At 41.7% G+C, this 21,029-nt stretch overlaps 1 pseudogene; it reads right to left on the bottom strand.

Annotated features, from left to right (window-relative positions):
• Positions 1-5,909: 5,909 nt before the first annotated feature.
• LOC132823091 (15-hydroxyprostaglandin dehydrogenase [NAD(+)]-like) overlaps positions 5,910-21,029 on the bottom strand; it is a 47,534-nt pseudogene continuing 32,414 nt past the window's right edge.

Here is a 21,029-nt window from a genome sequence, read left to right as displayed (position 1 = left end):
TGCCAGAATTTCATCCTGTGAGGGATAGAAATAGGGAAAAGAGGAGATCCTACGCAGTGAAACAAAGAGTAAAAAACACTGTTAAGTGTTTACCACAGGTTAAAATAGAAACCCAAGAAGGTGGAAAGGAGGAGAAAGGCCTCAGGTGTTTCCACTATGGTAAAGTGGGACACATACAATCATAGTGCTGATTGTTAAAGAAAGGCACTGTGGGAAAAGATATGGTAAAAGAAGCTAAACTAGTGGCATTAGTGAAAGTAGCAAAGGAGACCCCAACAAAAGCTGAGGAGCTGCAGGAAAGTGCACAGCCAAGGTAGTGGCTGGGTATGCAGTTAGTGCCTGATCTCTGTGAAGAATTCACCTCTGTGAGTAAAGATTACTCAAAAAGAACAGGGGTAGAATGGTAATAAGTTATAATTTTGCGATATACAGGATCTAACCAGTCTCTGATAGTAAGAGATGAGAACATTTGCACTCTTTCTGATCTGTTACCCAAGAGTGTGGTAATTTGTAGTATAGATGGACAGAAATTTAGCATTCCCCTATGAAAGATCAGGTTGCAGTGCCAACTCAAGACTGGGAACATTACAGTGGGGTGATTGACAGAGTGTCAGTTCTAGGAATCCAGTTTGTTCTTGGGAATGATTTAGCAGGTTCCAAGGTAGGAGTGTCGCCCTTTGTTTTGGAGAATCCAGGGAAGACCAAGAAACTAAGGAGGTAAAAGAAAAATATCCTGGTATTTTCCCAGACTCTGCAGTAACCAGATCCCAATATCATAGTCACAGCATGAAGCAAAAACTAAAGAAGATGATGAAGGAGTTGAGGTTCAGTTAGCAGACAATCTGTTTGATGTGATGGTGCAGGAAAAACCTGAACAGGCAGAGGGTCAGACAGTAGTGTTTAGTTCTGAAAGGCGAAGGAACTTGCAACAGAAAGGCAAGATGATAAAAGATAAGAATATTTGTGAGGGTTATTATCTGTAAGGTAGAACCCTAAGGCGGAAATAGAGACCATGGCAGATTAGTGCAGAGGAGAAATGGGCCAAAGTGTACCAGATTGTGTTGCCAGTAGCATGCAGACAGGAAATGATGGGGTAGCACATGATCTACATCTAGGAAGTCCCCTAGTGTACTAAAGAATCAGGCTAAGGTACAAAAATATTTATAATGCCCTGAAATGTGCAAGGATGTGATTAACTTTTGTTGTATGTGTCATACGTGCCAAATGGTAGGTAAGCCATAGGGGGTAATAAAACCAGCCCCTTTGTTGCCAATTCCCTCATTTGAAAAACCTTTCACATGGGTTATAATTGATTGTGTAGGTCTTTTCCCACGAACCAAAGATGGGAACCAGTACTTGTTAACCATAATGGATGTGTCTACCAGATTACTGGAGGCAATTCCATCACAGAGTATCAAGGCAAAAAGGGTGGTCGAGGAGTTAGTAGCTTTCTTCAAATGTCATGGGTTACCCAGAGAGATTCACTTAGACCAAGGGTCAAATTTTACTGCTAGGCTGTTTAAGGACATCATGGATAGCTTGGGTATGCAGCACTTTAAATCCAATGTGTATCATCCTGAATCCCAGGGAGCTTCAGAAAGGCGGCATCAGACCTTGAAGACCATGTTGAGAACATACTGTCAAGATTACCTGAATGATTGGGATAAAAGCATCCCATTCATATTGTTTGCCATTAGAGATGCTCCAAATGAATCTACTCAGTTTACTCCCTTGGAGTTAATATTTGGACACGAAGTGAGAAACCCTTTGAAATTAATTAAAGAGAAATTGTCAGGACCAAAGTTGGAGACCTCATACTTAGATAAAGCAATGGAGGTGAGAGAGAGATTAAATCATGTCGGTGAGTCAGCTAAATAGCACCTAAAGAGGGCACAGCATAAAATGAAGCAGGCAGCAGATTAAAAACTCTGAGGCTCGGATGTTTTCCCAAGGGGACTATGTGTTAGTGATGTCACTAGTGATAAGAGATCTCTTCAAGGGCAGGTTTAGTGGTCCTTATCAAATTGAGAAAAAGTTGATTTAGGTGAACTATCTGGTAAAGATGCCAGATCGAAAAAATTGAATTGGTTATGCGATGTGAACATGTTGAAACTGTATTATACTAGAGAGAAAGAACTGGAGAAATTGGTCTTAGTTATTGCCCTGGAGAAAGTGAGGTCTGCAGATGCTGGAGATCAGACTGAAAAGGTGTTGTGGGAAAAGTGCAGCAGGTCAGGCAGCATCCAAGGAACAGGAGATTCGACGTTTTGGGCATAAGCCCTTCTTCAGGAATGAAGAAGGGCTTATACCCGAAATGTTGAATCTCCTGTTCCTTGGATGCTGCCTGACCTGCTGCGCTTTTCCAGCAACACATTTTCAGCTTAGTTATTGCCCTGCAGAGTAAGGAATCAAATCCAGATATAGTGGATTTTGATGTGCCTCTGAATATGTTGAAAAATGAAAAAGTCCTTGAGGAGTCGGATAGGTGAGTAAACTATCTGTCTCAGGAGCAAAGAACGCAGTTGAAAGATTTGTTACAGTAGTATGAGGACATATGTAGAAATCAGATGTACATGAAGTAAATGTAGGGGATGCTGTTCTGATAAGACAACACCCTTATCGGCTTAATACTTTCAAAGCCAGACAAGTCCAGGAAGAATTGAAGACAATGCGCAATGTGGATATCATTGAACTCAGCCAGATTGAGTGGTGTTTGCCAAACTTGATGGGACTCAACGATTTTGTGTGGACTATTGGAAGGTCAACGCCATTACAAAATCAGTCTTATACAAAATCAGACATGCAGTCTTTAGCAAAAAGAATAAAGGAGAACCCTAAAGCTTTCTATAGGTATGTGAGGAATAAAAGGATGACTAGGGTAGGAATAGAGCCAGTCAAAGACAGAAGTGGGAAGTTGAGTGTGGAGATCAGAGAGATCGAACATTTCTCATTGGTTTTTACTCAGGAAAAGGAGAACATTGTAGAGGAGAATAATGAGATATGAGATATTAGACTAGTAAGGATCAAGGTTAGTTATGAAGAGGTGTTATCAGTTCCAGAAGGAGTGAGAGTAGACAGGTCCCCTGGGCTAGATGAGACTTATCCAAGGATTCTCTGGGAAGATAAGGAGGAGATAGCAAAGCATTTGGCTTTGTTATTTGAGTCATCATTGTCTACAGGATTTGTACCAGAGGACTGGAGGATTGCAAATGTTGCGCCCTTGTTCAAGAAGGGCAGTACAGATGATCCAGGTAATTATAGGCCAGTGAGCCTTACTACTGTTGTAGGAAAGGTTTTGGAAAGGATTATAAAGATAAGATTTATAATCTCTAGCAAGCAACGATTTGATTTCAGATAGTCAACATGGTTTCGTCAAAGGCAGATCGTGTCTCACAAACCTCATTGAGTTTTGTGAGAAGGTGACCAAGCACGTAGATGAGGCTAGGGCAGTTGATGTGGTATACAAGGGCTTCAGTAAAGCCTTTGATAATGTTCCACATTGTAGACTGTTGGAGAAAATGCAGAGGCATGGGATTGAGAGTGATTTAGCAGTTTGGATTAGAAACTGGCTTTCTGAAAGAAGGCAGTGAGTGGTGGTTGAAGGAAAATATTCAGCCAGGAGTTCAGTTACTGGTGGTGTGCCATAAGGATCTGTTTTGGGATCACTGCTTGTTTATCATTTATATAAATAACTTAGAGGCAGGCATAGGTGGATGGATTAGTAAATTTGCAGATGACACTAAAGTTGGTGGAGTAGTGTGCAGTTTGGAGGAATGTTACAGGTTGTAGGGGGACTTGGATAGAATTGGGCTGAGAGATAGCAAATGGAGTTCAATGCAGCTAAATGTGAGCTGATGCACTTTGGAAAGAATAACAGGGATGCAATGCACTGGGTCAATGGAAAGATTGTTGGTAGTGCGGATGTGCAAAGGGATCTTGAAGTCCATGTACGTAGATCCCTGAAAGTTGCTACCCAGGTTGATAGTGCTATTAAGAAGGCATACAATGTGTTAGGTTTCATTGGTAGAGGGATTGAGTTCCAGAGCCGCAATATCATGCCGCAACTATATGAAACACTAGTGCGGCTGCACTTGTGATATTGTGTACAGTTCTGGTCGCCATATTTTGGGAAGAATATGGAAGCATTGGAAAAGGTGCAGAGGAGATTTACCAGGATGCTGCCTAGTCTGGAGGGAAGGTCTTATGAGGAAAGGCTGAGAGACTTGGGTCTGTTCTCATTGGAAATAAGAAGACTAAGAGGGGATTTGATAGAGACATACAATATGATCAGAGGATATAATAAATTAGACAGTGAAAGTCTTTTTCCTAGGATGATGATGTCAGCTTGTACGAGGGGACATAATTGAGGGTTGATAGATTTAAGACAGATGTCAGAGGTAGGTTCTTTACTCAGAGAATGGTGAGGGTGTAGAATGCCCTGCCTGCCAATGTAGTTAACTCAGCCACATTAGGGAGATTTAAACAATTCTTGATAAGCACATGGATGATGATGGGATAGTATATGAGCTGACAATAGTTCACAGGTTGGTACAACATTGAGGGCCAAAGGGCCTGTTTTGCACTGTATTGTTCTATATCAAATTCCGAGATTGGAGGACTGCAAAAAAAGTCAGACAAGCCAGCTACATCACCTAGTTGAACTAACTGCGTGGTATCTTTATCAGAGACATCAAAAGAAATTCTACATTTGTAACCCCAAATGGACTATATCAATTCAAAGTGATGCCCCTTGCAATGAAGAACGCACCCTTCACATTCTAAAGACTTAAGAATAGAGTTGTGACTGGGTTGACAAAGTGTGCAGTCTATTTGGACAATGCAGTGATCTTTATTAAGTTCTGGAAAGATCACATAGTACAGTTGTAGGTTGCATAAACTTGCATAACATCGGTCATGCAAGTTTACTGCATGCAACGCAAAGACAGAAGCTATCGAGGAATTTCCATGGCCAACTTTGAACAAAGAGGTGCTTCAATATTTGGGACCAAATTGATTCTGTTGGAAGTTTGTTTCAAAGTGCAACAGTGTAGTGACAGCATTAACCGATTTGTTGAAGAAGAATACAAAGTTTTGGTGGACAGAACAATGCCAGGAGGCAATTGACCATTTAAAAGCAATATTAACCACCACACCAGTTTTAGCTACACCAAACTTTTTGAAACCCTTCAAAATTGCCATCGATGCTAGTGACATAGGAGTTGGATCTGTACTGCTACAGAAAGACGATGATGGGATTGCATTACCAGTTGGTTATTTTTTGCAGAAACTTAGCATCCACCAGAGGAAATACTCCATGATTGAAAAAGAACTATTGAGAGTGGTGTTGGCCTTGCAACATTTCAAGGTGTACATCACAAACTATGTGTCGGACATGGATCACAATCCTCTTTCATTCTTGGAATATTTTAAAGTCAAGAATATGAGACTATTCCATTGGTGTTTTAGGTTACAGACTTTTAATTTACAAATTGTACATTTTCAAGTGAACAGACTGTGACATTTGGAGGGCCACAATGACCAGTGTTGGGGTCTTGGCTATTTGCAATCTATGTTAATTAATTTGGCAAAGAGTCAGAGTAGAATATTTACATTTCCTACCCATTCAAAGCTGGACAAAAATGGCAGCTGTGAGGAGGTCGCAAAGCGGTTGTAATAATGCCGAAACCGATTAAATAATATTGAGTAACAAAGTGATGGTGAAATATCAATTTATAAGTATGCACTTGTTCACTTTATTCATTTTTGTAGACCAGAAGAATATTTTAAAAGGCATGAAATTTGTAAAGGTTAATGTTCAGAGAGATTGGTGTGTACTCATGAAAGGAAACCAATCTTATGCTTGCATGGCATTTGTTCATTATATATACAGAAAGCCTTTACTCTTTGCATTATAGTATAGCACTCACAGACAGTGACGCAGTGAATCCTACTACTCCATACTTTGAGGCTGCATAAACTGGTCCACGGAAGAAAGGAATCAAACCTGTTCACCACGAAACAGCAGAGAATTAGCATCAAAAACGCCATCAAACAGGAACATGTGGGTACATGGAAATGCATTGGCATGGAAACTGGTCATTCAGTCCATCTAATTCGTGTCAACATTTACCCCTTACATGAAGAAATAGTAGTGATTACATTTGCCTGCATTTACTAAATATAAAATGTAAAGGAAAGCTAAACAGGAAACTGTCAGTCAGTCATAGTGTCATAGAGATGTACAGCATGGAAACAAACCCTTCGGTCCAACCCGTCCATGCCGACCAGATAGCCCAACCTAATCTAGTCCCACGTGCCAGCACCCAGCCCATATCCCTCCAAACCCTTCCTATTCATATACCCATCCAAATGCCTCTTAAATGTTACAATTGTACCAGCCTCCGCTACAAAAGGACTGTTTGGATAAATGCTAGTAATGATACTGGAGATACCCCATGATCTTCTTTAAAACTGTAGCAGTGGCTATGTTTATGTCCTCTGAGGGTGCAGGCATTGTTTCATTTTAACAGCTCAGCAATTGATAGCAGAGCAACATTCCCTTATTACTAAGCTGAAATGTTGGGATGAGGAATTAGGCTTGACTCATATTTTTAGTAAAGAAAAGGCTGAGGAACATATGAATGGGCTAATATATTCAGGATTTGTCATGTACACAGATAATTTGAAATAAGGCATATACTTGGGACAGATCTCTGTATGAAGCAGTTGAGGAAATCCTTGATTTTCAGCAAGACTTGAAAGAATATCACTGCAAGAGTTACCCGAGGTCAGGAAGTGTAGTGAAGACATTGGGAGGACTTCCAACCCAGCCAGTGTGCGTGATTTGTTTAAGTCCTTAATAAATTATTTGCATTTTATAGAGCTCTAAGTGTCTCTGTTATATCTTTGTCTATGTCTATACTGTTGTCTCCCAGAGATGGGTGACAACTGCTGTGGGCCTGTGATGGGTTTTGTGCTGGAAAGTAAGGCTGGTGTAGATTCAGTACATTTTCGGCAGTACAGACCCAATGGGCCAACGAGCCTCTCCTATTCTGTGTGATCCTATGGACTATTAAACAGTGACCAACAAATCCAATGAGGAACAAAGGAAAAACCAGAAGTGATTCGAATGTAATCACCTTGTGACTGCGAGAGAATGGCTTGAGGTGAATGACACTTGAAGGTAAGTTACAGAAGTTGAACGATGTTGTGAGTTGAATTAGATGACCAACAGCTTGTGTGGAAGTTAAATATCATTATCTTTGCTGTAAAATGAGCTTCCCCTGAAACTGTAATTTGCCCACTTTGGATGTTTTCCAGAATCCTCGGGCAACACTTGGAATACTCATTGATAAACTATTGTTTCTTTGCTGACTTACCTGCTATGGAGGCGATATTAACAATCACTCCTCCTCCTTTCCCTCCAGTCTCTTACTCATGTGCTGTATTCCCAGATAGGTTCCTTTAATTACACCGACCTGCATTACAAAAACCACAGGAATCACCAGTGAGGAAGCCCATTCAGTTAATATAAAAATACAAACATGTACAGACAGTTGCAAAATGCAGAGAGATATATGTGGTTAGTAAGCTACATTGAAATTCACCCAACGAGAATACATTCAAGCATTAGTGGAACACAGAAAAATTCAGGTGCTGGTAGATTGATAAACAGTAAAACGCTGTGGAAAGATGCAGAATAGTTTGTGGAATGGGAAGTCTGACAAACAGGATGGACAAACCAAGGGTTTGACAACCTGGTTACTGGAATAAACCGATTGATCCATGAATGAAGAGGATATTCAGTGGAATGAGTAAACTGGTTACTGTGGTGTGAAGCTTGGTCAGTGGGTGGATCAGCAGGTTGGTAAAATGGAACAGATCAATCAGTCACTTGGTTAGTGGGATGGATTTAGGGTGTAGATTCACATCAATGTGGTGAGCTTTGAGCAAATCTGTTAATAAATAAATATAATGACTCGTAGTTTACTGGGTTTCCCAGCACCACACGTTTTGACTCTGATTTCCCGCATCTGCAGTCCTCACTTTCTCTGATGTGCAATATGTGACTGGTGATGGTGGTTTTGATCGACAGGTCTCAATATTCAACTTTTCATCGCACTTCGCAATGCGTTGGTTTTTTTTATTCATTCTGGGTGGAGTGGTCATCATCCAGGTCAGTTTTGATTGCCCATCCTTATTTCCTTTGAGAAAATGTTAGAAGTAAGATTTTCTTTAATATTCATTGTGGAACATTTGTGGAACATGGGCATCAATGGCTTAAGGTGATGTCAGAAGGACCTTCACCTTTCCTTCTTATTCATCATTCCTGTGGTATTTGTGTGCAGCTATATGCTGTGGTAGACCATTTTAGAGTCAACCACAATGCTGTGGGTGTAGAATCATACACAGGCAGACCGAGTAAGATCATCAGATTTCCCATCAGATTTCCTTCCCTGCAAGAGAAGTAGACAGGTTTTTATGACTGTCTGGTAGCTTCATGATCTCCATTCATTGAACTTGCATTTGCCCAGTTATCATGGTTGGATTTGAATGACTGGCATTAGGGTATTAAGCCTGGGCCATTAGATTACCAGAATCAAGAGTGTGGTGCTGGACAGGCACAGCAGGTCAGGCAGCAACCGAGGAGCAGGAGAATTGATGTTTTGGGCATATGCCCTTCATCAGGATTCCTGCAGATGCTTCATCTGTCTGGAGGGCAATTTAAAATGAGAAGAAAATCTTTTTGGAATAGAATTAAAAGCATTTCTTATTGCAAATATTAATTGAAATTTTATTCTTTCTCGAAGCAACTGTAGCTGATCAGGAAAAATAGGATCTTTAAAGAGAAAGATAATTTGTTGTTCGGTAATGTTGTCTGATGACAAGAAGCAAAAACATTTCAATGGAATAAATGTAGAGATTATCTATGATCTAACAGAGTAGTGCAACAGCTGCGACATGCTGACTTGTCTCTTTGCAAACACAGAAACATTCCATTTTTAATTTGTTTGTGGGATGTGGGCATCACTGAACAGGCCATTACTTATTGCCCATTCCTCACTGTCCTTCAGAAAGTGATCGTCAGATGTCTTTTTGACCCACTGTGGTATATGTGCTGTGGGTACACTACAAAGTAGTGAGATAGGGAGTTCCAGGATTTTGGCTAAGCCACAGTGAAAGAACGCTGACATTGTTCTGAGTCTGCATGGTGATTGTCTTGAAGGGAAACTTGTTGGTAATGGTGCTCCCATGCATCTGCTGTTCGTGTAGGAGAGTTCATGGGTTTGGAAGGTGTTTTCAAAGGAGCTTTTTAATATTCTGCAGTGTATCTTATAGATGGTACACACTGCTGCAACTTAACATTGATGTTGGAGGGAGTGAATATTTGTGGATGTGGTGCCAATTATGCTGGCCATTGAATCCTGGAGGGTATCATGCTTTGTGAGTGATGTTTGAGCTGCACTCATTCAGACAAGATGACAGTATTCCATACCACACTTGATGTGTGCTTTGGGGCTGGTTGTCACAATTTGGAGTATTAAGACGGAAGTGATCTGTGGCCAAATTCCCAGTGTTTGACTTAATCTTGAAGACAAAGGAGTCTCTTGTACTTCTCATTAATGCTACAACCCAGGCTACTGATTGCCATCACTGAATTCTGCACAATGCCATTACATGTGAAGAGGTGAGGGTAAGATTCTCTCAGGTTGAAGATGATCACTACCTTACACTTGCATGGCGTGAATGTTACTTGCTACTTATCAGCCAAAGTGTGAATATTATTCAAGCCTTGCTGTATATGGATATGTAATGTTCCTGTAAAAGAGACTGAAAGGGACTGAATTGTCTTCTAATGTTTCTTAGGTGTTGTTTTAATGTCCCAGCATGAACGAGATCTTTATTATGAAAAATAGATTTTTCAGGAAGGTGCCAGGAATTTGTAATGACTGAACCGTAACTGTCAGTTAACAGACCATCATCCTCTCCCAACTTCATGGGCATTTCCTGTTCTGTTGACACAACAGATGCCTTCACAGAACCTGAGCTTCCACTTCAATATTTGTTCATGTTGTGTGAAATGTTATAAGAACGTAAAAACATGAAGAAGACATATGTCATCAGCCTAACAAATACGTTCTGCAGTTTAATGAGAACAGTTAACATAGAAAATAGAAAAATACAGCACAGGCCCTTTGACCCATGATGGTGTGCCGAGGATTAATCCTAATGTAAAATAAAATAACCTAACGTACGCACGCCTCAATTCACTGCTGTCCATGTGCATGTCCAGCACTTGCTTAAATGTCCCTAATGACTCTGTTTCTACCACCAACGCTGGCAACGCATTCCATGCATTCATAACTCTCTGTATAAAGAACCTATCTCTGATGTCCCCTCTATTTCATTCTCCTAATATCTTAAAACTATGACTTCTTGTGCTAGTCAATCCTGCATTGGGGAAAAGTCTCTGGTTATTGACTCTATCCATGCCTCTCATTACCTCGTATACCTCGATCAGGTCACCTCTCTTCATCCTTCTCTCCAGAGAGAAAAGTCTGAGATTAGTCAACCTCCCTTCATAAGACAACCCCTCCAGTCCAGGCAGCAACCTGGTAAATCTTCTTTGCATCCTCTCCAAAGCCTCTGTATCTTTCCTTTAGTAGGACGACCAGAATTGGACACAATATTCCGTGTGCTCTCACCAGGGACTTGTAGAGATGTAGTAAAACCTTGCGGCTCTTAAACTCGATCCCCCTGTTAATGAAAGCCAAATCACCATATGCTTTCTTAACACCCCTATCCACTTGGGTGGCAACTTTGAGGGATCTATGTACTCAAACACCAAGATCGCTCTGTTACTCCACACTGCCAAGAAAAATGGCAGTGAAAATACCACTACCTGCAAATTCCACTTCAAGCCGCTCACTATCTTGACTTGGAAATATTTCACTGTTCCTTCAGTGCTGCTGGGTCCACATCCTTGAATTCCTGCTATAATGGCTTTTTGGGTGGACCTAATCAACATTGACTGCAGTAGTTTAGGAAGGAGCTCACCACCACCTTACCAAATGTCCCCAGGCAACTACACCCACATCCCTTAAGCAAGTTAAAAAAATTGTCACAGTGTGAGGTCAATAAAATCAAGGGAAATTATTGCTGGTCACCAGCTCCCATCCTTCTGTCTTACATATCTATCTCCTCCAATCCATTCTCCCAACAATCTCAGATCACAGCACATCCATGATAAGAATCACTTGATCTGAGGAAAAGAAAGCATCTGACCATTCTGCTGGGACTTCCATGTTCATCATTAGTTAGTGGTGCTTAGAAACATGGCCTTTGACAAGAGTGTCACCATCATCGGCAGAAGCCTGTGCAGTGCCACCATCGTTGTTTGAGCTGACCAGATTCCAAAGGACATAGATGCCAGATGGAGGTACCTCTGGTAGTGAGGGACCGAGGATATAACCTAATTATCTTCAGGTGGATTTTCAGGTGCCAGTGTCGGACTGGGTTGGACAAAGTTAAAAATCACATAACACCAGGTTATAGTCCAAAAGCATTTACTTGAAAGCTACTAATTGCAAATAAACTTGTTGGACAATGACCTGGTGTTGTGTGATTTTTAACTTTATCTTCAGCCTCAGCAACCTACCAGGGGAGTACATACTTTTGCAATCTATTGGGTCAAGGAGTTTATCACAACCGTTCTTTGCTGAGTCCTACATTGATTTACAGAATGAAACCTTAAAAACATTCATCTCCAAACTCAACCACATCTCAATTTCAGTAAGTATCAATTAGTGTGCTCACATAAAACCCAATTAAAATAAACAATATACAATTGACACATACCAGGTTTATACTGAGGCAGTTCTCCCAGTTTTCCTCATCAAAGATCCCTGCATTGTTACATACTATATCCAATCTCTGAAACTTTTCAAGAGTTTTGCTGAAAACATCTGGAAAAGACAATGAATAGAGTTAGTTATCAAAGTTTGCAATGTCTACAACCAAGCATGCCAACACTAAACACATTCCTCAGAATGACCAATTCAGTTACTGAGTCATAGAGGGATGCAGTAGAGAAACAGGCTCTCAGTCCATCATATCTATGCTGACCAACAAATACCAAACTATACTAATACCATTACTTTCACTTGGTCCATAACCTACTTTGCTCTGGCATGTTAAGTGCTCAATCAGATCCTTCTTAAATATTCCAAGAGCACCTGACTCCATCGCCCTGTCAGCCAGTGCATTCCATATTCCCACCACCCTCTGAATGGAAATTTTATTCCTCAGGTCTTCGAGAAAACACTTACTTTAAACTTTCATCCTTTGGTGTTAGATATATCTGCCACGTGGAAGAGGATTTCACAATCTGCCTGTCTTTGCTTCCATAGTTTTGTGTACCTGAATCAGATCACCCCTCATCCTTCTCTGCTGCAGGTAAAATAACCCCATTCTATCCAATCTCTCCTGAAAATGAGACTTACTGCCTGAGTTGTCAGATGTTTTATTATCGAGAATGATCTTGATATACAAACAATTGATTAATTTTCCTAATCTTTTTCCCAGGAAATGTGGTTGATCAAGGCCTAGACAGAACTTTTCACCAAATGCTCTTGATGTGCAACCAGTGCAACTTTTGGAGATTCTCAGAGAAGCCCTTCTCTTGGAGGTGTGTGAAATGTTTCCCACAATCAACACCAACCCAAGATCCTGAAAAAAAGATTTGCAAAAATCATTTCCCCGCCTCCATATATATATCTGGAAGATGGTAATGGTGTGCGACATCAAACCATTGAGGAACATCCCTGCTTCCCTGCAAGAAGCAACAGGCCTTATTCTTTTGGACAGAACTGAACAGACTCTGAAAGCCATTATCAGAAGAACTGAGATACTAAACTAGAATATGGTCTCACTCCTGGGGCATCAAAACTATGACCAAGAAGGGACCTTAAGGCCCGAAACAAGAGACACTTGGACTGAGATTCTCCACCAGGAACACTGAAACTCTGAAACCAAGGAACACGAAAAAGTTGAGCAGTATCATTTGGTGTCTGAGCACAGACTGAGCATTGAATTCTGGAATTTGTGCTCCCAATGAAGCATCACATTGCTGTACTGAGTATACTTAATCAACTTGCAGTGTATAAACTTATTACACTAATGCCAACAATGTAACTCCCATTCACACTCACCCCAGCTGATTGTTACTTCCACAAGTTGCAGCAAAGTGTCTGTTTAGAAACCAATTAGTCAGATTGGACAAGTCAGTGGCATGTCATTAAAATTAGTGTTTGAATTGGTACCTTTCAGCTGATTCTCAGATGTTACATCACATGGAAGGAACAAAATATTCTCAGCTCCATAGGTCTGTCCAAAGGCAGCTTTGGTAGCTTCCCCTGTGGGTATATTGATATCCAACAGACTCACCTAAAGGAGGTAAAACATGGTTCAGTCCCAAAGGATCCTAAAATAAATGTACAGGTTGGTCAATGTGTTTGAATGGAGCTTGGGTCAGTCAATGGCCCATTTCAAACCCTAATTCCAATTCTGACCAGACAAATGAAATTGACACCTAACTTCTTCTAATGGAGAATCCTTCAGCAATGATTTGTTGCAGCGTTCTTGGAGGACATTATGCAGAGATCCTCTTTCTCGGCATTAAAATGAGTAAAGAGTTCAGTTGACCCAAAGCTTTTTCCAAAAGCAACAGTGGATGAAGAAGGTGTATAGTTGTAACATCATTGTCTTATTAAATGAGGGGCACAGCTTAGTGTTTAGTAGAGGTGGGCTCAAATTGCATCAAGGTTGTTGTTGGTGATTTAAGATTGAGCGGTGATCTGTTGGAGGTATAAAAGATTTAGGCACATGTACCAGGTGGATATCAAGCAGCTATTCCCCCAAGGTAGAAGGGTCAATAATAAAGAGGAATACTTTTAAAGTGAATGGCAGAAGGTTTAGAGGGGATCCAGGCTGCACTGTCTGAGAAAGTAGTTGAGGTGAGAAACCTGAAAATGTATTGCTGGAAAAGCGCAGCAGGTCAGGCAGCATCCAAGGAACAGGAAATTCGATGTTTTGGGCATAAGCCTTTCATCAGGAGATGAAGAAACCTCACAACCTTTAACAAGTACTTGAATGAACTCTTGAAGTGATATAACATTGAATATTATGGGTCAAGTGCTGAAAAGTGTGATGACTGCAGATTCAGAGTAACTTTTATCAGGGGAGACCTGATGGGTCTAATGGCCTCTTCTGTACTGTGTGAATCTATGATTCTGTCATAGGAACAGCAAGTGGGTAATGTACAAGTGGTTGTGGGGAAGAATGGGTGAAATGTAGGTTAAGAGGTAGGATGTCAGCAAGGTAGATAGGCCAGGAGTTGTCAGGTGTGAGCATCAGAAGCCAAGTAAGGTGATAGTGCTGAATCAGGTTTGGGTGCGAGGTGGAGGAGTTGGGTCAGGAGTGAAGAATCTCAATGAGAGGGAATGAGTTGGGAAGTGGGATGGGAACAGGTCATTGCAACATGTTCGGTTAGGTAGAGGATTTGTCAATGTGCCAGAGGGTTAATTGACTATTGTGGGCCACTCAAGTCATGTTGGGAGTGGTGCTGCCATCCTAGTAGTTGGATGTAAAGGAGATGGTTGGTTGGGTGGTTAATGTGAATGATTGCAGTTCAGTTGTATTGTTCTCCTGGAGTTTTAAGACTTTGCTGTTTAATATTTCCTGGGTAACTATCCCAACATGTCATGTGACACAACTGAACTCTGCAGCATGAAATCAGAGCCTTTTGTGGAGATGTGGGTATTGCTAGCTGTGCCAGCAATTAATGCCTGGTCCTATTTGCCCTTGAGAAGGTGATGGAGAGCAGCTTTCTTGAACCGCTACTGTGCACCTTCTGTGGTTTAACCCACAATGCCGTTAAGGAGAGAATTGCAGGACTTTGATCCAAACATAGTGAAGAAAGGCCATATAACTTCCCAGTCAGCATGTGAGTGACTTGGAGGGCTTCTTTCAAGTGTGGTGCTGCTGTGTATCTGCTACCTTTATCCTTTGAGATGGAAGTGGTCACAGGTTTGGAAGGTGCTGTCCAAGGATCTTTGATGAACTTCTGCAGTGCATCCTATTTGTAGCACATGCAGCTGCTTTGGTGGTGGTAGGTGTCGATGCTTGGGGATGTGGTGCCAATCAAGTGGGCTGCTTTGTCCTAGATGGTGTCAAATTTCTTGTGTTGTTGGAGCTGCACCCATCCAGTCAAGGTGGAAGTAGCCCATCACACTCCTGATTTGTGCCTTGTGGACAGGCTTTGGGATTCAGGCGGTGAGTTACTCACCTCAGTATTGATAACTTCTGATCTGCTCTTGTTGGCATTGTGTTTACATAGCAGGTCCAGTTGACTTTCTGGTCAATTCAGTGATGGTGACACCACAGAAAGTCAAGGGACTGTAGTTAGATTGTTTCTTATCAGTGATGGGGGTCATAACAGCATTTGTGTGGCACATATGTTACTTGTCACTTGTCAATCCAAGCCTGGATATTATCCAGCTCTTATTGCGTTTACAGATGGACTGCTTTAGTATCTGAGGAGTCATGAATAGCACTGAACATTGTGCAATCATGAATGAATGGTTTTAATGTCACATGTATTTTCTGGTAAGAAAGACAGTACAATACAGTGAAAAGCTTTTCCACAATCACCATGATCCTGCATCATTTTATAAAGTTTTAGGAATAAGAAAAATAGAAAGCTGTATGTCAAGGAGAGTCCATCAGTCCTGAGCCAGCTTATCTTCAGAGAACATCCCCATTTCTGACCTCATGACAGAGGGAAGGACATTATGAAACAGCTGAAGGTGTTTGGTCTGGAACATCTCCACGTTCAATAAGGTTCTTCTTGTGGGGCACTGATTGTATTTCTCCTCCTGAACCGAGAAACCCGGGTTAAAGTCCCAGCTGCTGTAGAGGTGTGTCATGACGTGTGTGAACAGTTCAAATGGGAAAACTGTGTGCAAAATATTCGATCATGTATTCTGTATGATTGTTTGCTGATATTAAATCTACGATGTTTCGGGGCTGGTGTTGAATTGGTGTGGACAAAGTCAGTAGTCACATAAGACCAGGTTAGTTCACCTGATGAAGGAGCACTGCTCTGAAAGTTTGTGATACGAAATAAACCTTTTGGACTATAACCTGGTGTTGTGTGATGTCTGATTAAATGTATGAGCTGGTATTATTTCTTCTGCAGTTGCTTTTCATGCAGTTATTTATTCTTAATACAACAAAGTAATGTTATGTAGAGAGGAAGAAAACTATGCCGTTTGTGTGATGACGCTGAGCGACTGCAACTTGCAGCAAACCAACCAAGTTTTCAATAAAAAAGAACCGGGAAAAAACACACCTCTCGATGTGATCATATAATCACCAGCTTGGGACAAATTATCAAAGTTCCAGAATGTTATATCATAGTTGAATTATTAATTTTGTGAAAACTTATTTTAAATGTGTATATATTTACTGAATTGACAACATGTGCCTCTGCACAATTATCTGTTCGGGATTGGTTTTCTTTGGAAAATGGGAAATGCATCATCTCTTGCAGCAGATATGGAATCTTATGGAATGGCACAGTGGCTCAGTGGTTAGCCCTGCTGCCTCACCGTGCCAGGAACCCAGGTTTGATTTCAACCTTGGGTGACTCTCTGTGTGGAGTTTGCACATTCTTTGGGTGTTTGCATGGGTTACCGCTGAATGGTTTCCTTCCACAATCCAAAGATGTATTGGCTGTGCTAAATTTCCCTTGGTGCTCTGGGAGGTGTGGATTAGGTGCATGGGTTATTGTGGGTTACTCTTTGGAGGGTCAGTGTGGACTTGCTGCCTGAAGGGTCTGTTTCAGCATAGTCGGGATTCTATGATACTATTCTATATACCTTTAAAGGACATGCTCATGATGTCAGCGCTGTATATGAATGTGGCCTGTTGATATAAAGATCTCAGGGTCCATCTTGCAGAGCTCTGTCGTCTTACAGCATAACAAGCTGAGAGAAGCATGAGATCATAATACATCTGATGGACTTTGCTTAGGCCCAGTCATACAAGTCATTCACTGAAGTTTCCAACCTTTCTGGGATCCCAAACAGCTTCTGACCACTACAGCTAAAAATAGCGAGACAGCCTCATGTAAGAGAACTGGCCATTCCCATTCAAGCTGCTTCCATTGTTCTAACTTTACAAAAAAGAACGAAAAGGCCTCCTAAGTTGTTTACTTAAGCTCTCGACAGTAGCCAATTTTGCACTTCAGCCTTTACAACCTCTTTTCAAAACTTCGTAGGACAAAATAAGCTTCTTAAAGAGACAGCACCATCACCTGGGGTGGCACATTGCAGCTGCACAGGACATTGACTCGGCCACATTTGGAATTCTGTGTTCAATTCTGGTCTCTCTGCTCAAGGGAAGATGCTGTTAAACTTGAAAATATGCAGAAAAGATTTACAAGGAGGTTGCCAGGACTGGAAGGTTTGAGCTTGAGGGAGAGGCTGGGTAGGCTGGGGCTGTTTCTCCCTGCAGCATGGGAAGCTGAGGGTCGACCTAAAAAGGTTTATAAAATCATGGGGGATATGGATAGGGTGAATAGACAAGGTCTTTTTGCTAGGGTGCAGGAGTCCAAAACTAAAGGATAGGGCATGAAGTGATCGGGCCAAGATTTAAAAAGGACCTATGGGGCAACTTTTTTATACAGAGGGTGGGTGCATGTATGGGACGAGCTGCTGAAGGTGGTGATCGAAGCAAGTACAATTACATCATTTAAAAAACATTTGGACAGTTTATGCAAGTAGGAAAGGTTTAGAAGGATATGGGCTAAATACTGGCAAAAGGGACAAGGTCAACTCAGAGGTCTGGTTGACAAGGAGGGATTGGACTAAAGGGTCAGTTTCTGTGCTGTATAAGTCTATGACTTTGCAACGTTCATTTTTGCTGACAGAATGTAGGTATTCTGCAAAGTAGTTACCCAGTCTGCGCTTTGCTTTCCCAGTGTAGAGGAGACCACATTGTGAGCAGTGAATACAGTAGACTAGATGGAGTGAGGTGAGGTATTGAATAGCGAGTAGGCTAAAGAGACTGAATGGACCTCTCCTGGTCCTAGTTCTGTGAAGAGTCTTGCACGGTCTCGAGGGTGCGGAAATTTGCCTTAAGGATGAACTTCTTGCCACCTTTCAGCAGAATCTGATCCTGCTGGTGTGGATTAAGAACAATTTACCAGTGACAACTAATAAATATAATATGTTAAAATTTGGTCAACAGTTCTTTTTAAATCTGTCAAATAAATGTTTCAATACTTTAACAGTCATTTTCAGGAAAATAAACTTTATTAAACCGATTTTTTATAACTGTGGAGCCTTTCAGAGTCATCTTGACTTCAGCCACCAGAATCTGTTGCATTCTATAGTGATGTAGCCCAGGACAGTTGTGGTTGTCGTGGTTAACACATTTTGGTTTCATATTCCTGCGTTAATCTATATATAGACTGTCTGCTTTCTGACGTACAAAGTTAAAAATCACACAACACCAGGTTATTGTCCAACAGGTTTAATTGGAAGCACACTAGCTTTCCAAGCGATGCTCCTTCATCAGGTGATAGTGGAGGGCTCAATCCTAACACAGAATTTATAGCACACAGACACCCACACACACCCTTATAGACACATACACTCCCACACTCACACATGCACCCCCTCACAGACTTAAGACACTCTGCACTCACTACACACACACACACTTTCTCACACTCACAACTCCCAACCCAGACAGACACACACACACACAGACAAAGAACCACATGCACACATATATCTTGTGGGGTGAATTTGTACTTGCAGGGTTACATTGTACTTTGCTCAAAAATTGCATACATTCATGTAGAACTCTGAGCTCAAAAACTGTATGAATTTATGTAAAACTCCATTATCTCACTTTTTAGATTAGAATCAATCTAAACATCATGGCATAGACAGAGAACACAGGGGGCCAACACCTTCAGCATATTGTCTAGTTATCACCATTGTTAACAGCTAACCCGAGAATGCAGCTTTTTAAAAAAAGGTTTTGTGATTTACACATGAAAGAAGTGAAACTATCACAGTATTCTAACAGGTGAAAGGCTTAACAGACAATCAATTTTTCAATATATAATTTCAGTTACATCTCACTATAAATTTTTGCTATAAATTCTATGTTAGAATTGAGCCCTCCACTATCACCTGACGAAGGAGCGTCGCTCCGAAAGCTAGTATGCTTCCAATTAAACTTGTTGGACTATAATCTGGTGTTGTGTGATTTTAACTTTGTACACTCCAGTCCAACACCGGCATCTCCAAATCATGCTTTCTGACGTGGCTGTTTGATCGAGTTAATGTTGGTAATTTTATTAACATTTTCTTATCAAATGCCAGGATCTGAAAGCTATTGTGGTCTTGAGGCTCTGGCTGCTGTTTCCAGGCTAGTTTGACTCTTTAAAGCTTGATTGTAGATGGAGGCTGTTCAGCCCGTCAAGTCCATGATGGTAAATCAGGCAGCAAATGATGGCCACTTGAAACCCTTGCAGTCTCCTCATCTCAGGGGGTAAGGATTACTTCTGATTCCTCACCAATTGCATGAGTTGATGGTGCCTATAGGGTGGTAACACACCTCCAACCCAAGGACTGCACCAGTTCCAGTAGGCAGGCCAGTACCACCACCTGTAAGTTCCCCTCTAAGCCACTCACCATCATGTCCTTCATAAACAATTGTTTAAAATAAAGGTCAGGATGGTGAGTAGCTTGGAAGGGAACTTGCAGATGGTGGTATTCCTATGGATGTACTGCCTGTGTGCTTCTAGATGGTAGTGGTCATGGATTTGGAAGGTGCTGTATCCCTTGAGGTGGGAGTTCCAGGGTTTTGACCAGCGACACTGAGGGAAACTAGATACTGTGTACCAAAATGGCGCCGTAAGTAGCGACTTGCAAACTTTTTTACTGTACTTATTTGAATACGTGACTATAAATTAATTCAGTTGGTGTGACTTCAGGGGGTATATGAATCGGAAGGCTTTAGAGGGATATAGGCGACTGGCAAATGGAGCTGGATTGGGTTGGGATATCTTGTCAGCATGGACATGTTGGACCGAAGGGTCTGTTTCCATGCTGTACATCTCCTATGACTCTAAGCTTCCACGGGATGTGGGTGTCACTGGCTGGTCCAGCATTCCTTGCCCATCCCTAATCGCCCAGAGAGTGGTTGGGGGTCAACTGCATTGCTGTGGGTCTGGGAGTCACCTGTGGGCCACACTGGGTAAAGTTGGCAGCTTTCTTCCCTAAACGGTATCAGTGAGCCAGATGGGTTTTTTTTCTGATAATCGTCGATGGATTCATGGTTCATCATTGGACACTTAATTCCAGGTTTTTGTTGGATTCAAATTCCACCATCTGTCATGTCGGGATTCAGACCCGTGTGCCAGAAAGTTACTTAGGTCTCATGGTTTACAGTCTAGTGATAATACCATTAGGCCATCACCTCCCGTAGCTATAGGGTGCCCTGTGATGTTTTTGCACCCACCTGACAGGGTAGCAGGTTTAATATGCCGGCACCCTCAAACAAAAAGAAAAATGGAGCTGGGCGGTATGGTGGCTCAGTGGTTAGCACTGCTGCATCACAGCACCAGGGACCAGGGTTCAAATCCTGGCTCGGGCAACTGTCTGTGTGGAGTTTGCACATTCTCCCTGTGTCTGCGGGGGTTTCCTCCAGGTGCTGTGGTTTCCTCCCACAATCCAAAAATGTGCAGGTTAGGTGAATTGTTCATGCGGAATTGCCCGTAATGTTGGGTGCATGGGAACGGTTCAGGGTAGGCTGCTGTTCGGTGAGTCGGTGCGGACTTGTTGGGCTGTAGGTAATCAAAATGGGTGGCACGGTGGTTAGCACTGCTGCCTCACGGCGCCAGAGACCCGGGTTCAATTCCCACCTCAGGTGACTCTCTGTATGGAGTT

Source organism: Hemiscyllium ocellatum, chromosome 16 (assembly GCF_020745735.1).
Source record: "Hemiscyllium ocellatum isolate sHemOce1 chromosome 16, sHemOce1.pat.X.cur, whole genome shotgun sequence".
NCBI lineage: Eukaryota > Metazoa > Chordata > Chondrichthyes > Orectolobiformes > Hemiscylliidae > Hemiscyllium > Hemiscyllium ocellatum.
This window is presented reverse-complemented; position numbering and strand designations above follow the sequence as displayed.